Consider the following 4,616-nt stretch of genomic DNA (forward strand, 5'->3'; position numbering starts at 1 on the left):
CACTGTCTCCGTCAGCACTCTGGGAGAGTGAGGGTGATTCACCGGCTGGATTATAGCAGTCTGCCTCTGGTCACATGTCACCCTCATGCTTGCTCCAGAGTACGGTAGTAAGAAGAGGCTACCTTAAAAGCTGGGTCCTCCCTGGGGGCGCAAGGGGTTAAAGCGCAGCACTGGGAAGCTATTCGCAGCCACTGCAGCAGGAGCTCAATCCCGGGTGCTGGGGGGTGACCCACATGGCTCAGCAGACCTCTCCAGTCTCCCTGCTGCTCCCCTCAGCGATGTCTTTCAGTCAGTCCGCCTGTTCTGCTCCCCACTCTGTCTCTGGTGAATCCTCTCACCTCTCCCCCAACACCTCTGACCTGTACCCCACTCTTGTATGCATAAATAAATAAATTTTTAAAAAACCAAACCTATTCCCTCCCCATATATACAGACCAGTCTCTTTGGGTCTGAACTCTATGGTTGAGGATCGCGAAAGCTATCAAGTTTTTTGTGATGAGAATCTCTGATTCCTCTAGCGGGTCAGAAGGGCTTTCAATGAAAAGAAAGGGAATCTTTCTTCTGGAACCTAAAATCCTCCCAACCTAGAGGCTCCTTTGCCCCTCTGCAGTGTCTATGGAGACGGACTATAAGAAGCAGAGGGAACCCATGTGGGGCCGGGGCTGTCTGAGGTGGGCAGAGGAAGATGTCACGAAGGCAGGAGTTAGAGCCTTTTGGGAAGACTTGGTTCTCCCCCACCACCCCAGGGCTCACACACAGACATGCACCATCTCTGCGTGGCACCTCTGGGCCTGCCTGCCCTGCGAGGTCCGGGTGTGGAGAGAGTGTGGCAGCGATAGCTGAACACATTCCAGCAGCACGTGTTTATCTCCAGGGCCAGGGCAGCCTCTCCTGCCTCTGTGCAGGTGGTACAGGAGGGGGTGGGGGTGGGTAGGCGGCCAGGAGCAGTCAGAAGGGGGGGGTGCAATGGAGCTCCAACTTCTCCCTTGAGAGGGTGACATGATGATTTCCAGACTGCTGTGGCCAGTGCTGTGCTCTCCTGCTCTTCCACTGCCTGCAGGGGTGAGGCGACGCTCCTTACCTCACCTGGACACGTGAGGGCTTGGTGAGTGGGGACCTCCGGGGTGGGGGTCACAGGACCAGGGCCCAGGAAAGTGGCTTTGGTTTGGGATCCGAGATCTGTGGGGACATGACTGGTTCTACCTCTTCCTTTTAGCTCACAACCGCCTGAGCCTTTGCACTGGCGGGGGACAGAGGGGTGAGCTCCTTGGGGGCTGGGCAAAGAGCTGGATACCCTTAAGCACAGCTGCACCTTCCCCCACACTTCCCCCAGTTCCCATGGCTTTGTGAGCATAGCACCAATCTCCAGAGCTTTGATTTATTTCTTTATTTTCAAATGAGATAATCTCATCGTCCCTCCAGGCTGAGCAGAGGACAGAAGGAAGGAGGCTGCACTACTTGAATTCTCTTTAGCAAAAATGAATCACGTCTCCCACCTTCCATGCTCAACCCAGGAGTATTTACCCGTGTTTGTACAGCCATGGCAACAGGCTTTATTCTCTATCGTGTAAACCCTTAAAAAAGAAAGTGGCAGGGAGCCCTCCCCCCACTCCCGCTTCCTGCTCCACCAGAATGACAAAACTACCTCTTCAGAAACAAGGTGAGTGGCCCCTGACCCGCCGTTTTTTCAGGGGTAAGGAAGCAGGAAGCTTTGTGACCCTCCCTAAGGACTTTAGCATTTCATAGTGATTGTCCCCCAAAGTCCTGTAACAGTACTTCTGCTTGTCCCAAAATGCTCTGTGAGCTCTGCGCTGAGATTACTAATTTTTTGGGTCGTTTTTTCTTGATCTTACATCAGATGGAATATGGTCTGGCTTTGCTACCAACACCTTCTTCACTGCCAAGACAGACGCCTCTGGTCTTGACTACGTCTCAGATCATTGTCCACTTTGACAAGGAATATAGACGTGTTAGACTTGCTCAGGCTTAGACGATACGCAAGGGAAACTGAGGCCAGTGAAAGGGACACCTTTGACTCACGGCCACACCATGCTGTCCGCAGCCTAGAAGACCTTACCACCCAGTCCAGCGGTCAGCCAGCATAGGCACCCTCTTGGGTGTCCGTCTTGGGAGCACTTCCATGGGAGCACTCCAGCGTAGGTGGACAATGAGGGCTAAAATATGACCCTGAAGACCACCGCAACCACACACCCTCGGTGTGCTGGTGCAAGCCACCATGTGCAAAGCGGGACCTCCAGGTTGGGGACACCTTGGTGGCGTAAGAGGCCTCTGTGGACTGTATGTCAACGGTCAGCACCTCCTCCATTCTATTCTAACCTTGGAGGATTCGACCCCAGGACTGATTTGATAGGGCTGGAGACTTCATTTTAATCCTCAGGGGCGGATACTACACTGAACATTCCTGGGTTCTCATGGAAGGGGGCTCTTAGGGAAGAATCTTGGCTCACAACAGCAAGAAAGCCTGGGGGCAGGGTGTGGTGGTGGTGATGCCATTGGACCTGTGGTCAGACTCCTTGGTCCCGCCCACTAGAAGCACAGGGGATGTATTAAAAATTTCAGGCTCTCCGGGCCCTCCCTGGTGGCACAGCGGGTTAAAGCACAGCACTGAGAATCTAAAGCCGCTTCTGCATAAGTTCAATTCCCATCTGCCCCAGGTGGTGACCACATGGCGCAGCAGACCTCTCCTGACCTGCCCGCTGCTCCCCTCAGCAGTGTACTTCATCCATCTGCCTGTTCTGCTCCCCACTCTGTCTCTGGTGAAGCCTCTCACCGCCCCTGAGCCTCTGGCCTGCACCCCAGTTCTGTATGCACAAATAAATAAATCTTTAAAAAAAAAAAATTTCAGACTCTCCTATCCTAGCTGGAAATGCATGTAATTCTCCGCTCCAAGGGGCAGCCTGGCCCAGGCCTCCAGCAGCAGCAACCCAGGAGGGACCTCCCACTTGGATTTGGCGAAAGGCCATAGTGATGCAGGCTTTCAGCTGGGCTTGACCCCCTACACTCCTTCTCTCTGGGTTCTGACCCCCCCACTTCTCTGTTGCCTGAGCAACAAGCTCTTTGCCCAAAGACCAAAAGATGTAGTTAAGGTGCGCTGTAACTGAGGATCTGGACATTAAGTGGGGGCCACTAGACTGGACCCCTTGAAGTCTTCACTTCTGAAGATGTTCACTCATAACCTTCCCCCCTGCTTGCTCTCAGCTTAGACACTCAGCAGAAGTAGCTTCTCTGCTCACACACCAATGGAAGGGCCCCAGCACTTGCACCCAGTCTTTCAGTCTTTGGGGCCTGGCCCAGGGAAAATTTTTTTCTCTGTTAGTTACCTGGAAACAACAGGATGCTAATTGCTCTAATTATTCGCAGGCTCTCCAACACCCCTGGGCGGGCCAGGTCCTGAAGCAGGTTGCCTGGGCACCTGCAGGGCACGCAGCCAGGCGCACAGGCCAGAGGCAGGTTCCAGCCCTCCCACCCTGACCCCCACCCCACCCCGCAGTTTCTCATGGGCCCATTGGGGTCTGGCTGAAAGCAGGACTCTCAAGCGCTCTGCTGTGTGGGTTCAATAGACTCAGGTCATCTTGTGAGAACACCTTCCACCTTCCCCAATTGTCTGCAAGAGGCCAGAGCAAGAGTTAGGATAACTGAGGCCGCTGGGAAATCCCAGAAGAGAAAGACCGGCCTCCACTCCCTGGCCACCTACGGAGAACTGCCCCCATCTCCCCATATCCCATTTAATGTTTTCAGACATAAATTGGACCTGAGGTCCCTCTCTGGGGGTGCAAGGGGTTAAAGCCTCAGCACTTTGAAGCTCTCCACAGCCCCTGCAGCACAAGATAGGGAGGTGAACCACAGGGCAGGGCAGACCCCTCCTGGCCCACCCACTGCTCCCCTCAGGAGTGTACTTCAGTGGATCTGCCTGTTCTGCTCCCCACTCTGTCTGGTGAATCTCTCACCCTCGCACCTCCGGTCTGCACCTCAGTTCTTTCATGCATGAATAAATCTTTTAAAAATAAATAAATAAACTCAACCTGGAATTATTGTTTCTTTAATTTTTTACCCTTTCTGTTTTATCCCCCCCCCCCATTTGAGTTACTGAAGTGCAGCAGGGGTGGCTGGGAGCCCCCCCCCCCCCGCTAGGAAAGGAGGTGGAGTCACTCTTCCATCAGGCAATTTTGGGACAGAATTTAAATATTCAAAAGACTTCAGAATTCAAAACGCTGCCGAGCGGCTTGCGACTGGAGAAAAACGTACTTTCTCTGACTGGGAAAGGGAGTGGACGCTAGGACCTCTGCCTCGACTTGATCCCCTGGTGCCCACCCTCTTGTGACCCAACAGGGCGCATTTCGTGGGCAGGGGGCGTCTGTACAGTCTGGCGTCCCGGCGCCCCCGGCCAGCCTCGCGGGTCGGGACCGCGGTTCCCTCGGCCAGCGCCGGGCCGGGCTGGGTGCAAACGCCGCCGCCGCCCAGCCTGCGCCCCAGCGCTCGCCCCTCATTGGCTGAAGGCGTCCCCCTGAATTCTCATAGGCTGCCCCACTTTTCCCTCCGCCCCCAGCGCGGACCGCGCGCGGGGCTGCGGGAGAAGCTGCTCTAAGTAGCGGCCC

Source organism: Condylura cristata, unplaced genomic scaffold (genome assembly GCF_000260355.1).
Source record: "Condylura cristata isolate star-nosed mole 26May11 unplaced genomic scaffold, ConCri1.0 scaffold00026, whole genome shotgun sequence".
Taxonomy (NCBI): Eukaryota; Metazoa; Chordata; class Mammalia; order Eulipotyphla; family Talpidae; genus Condylura; species Condylura cristata.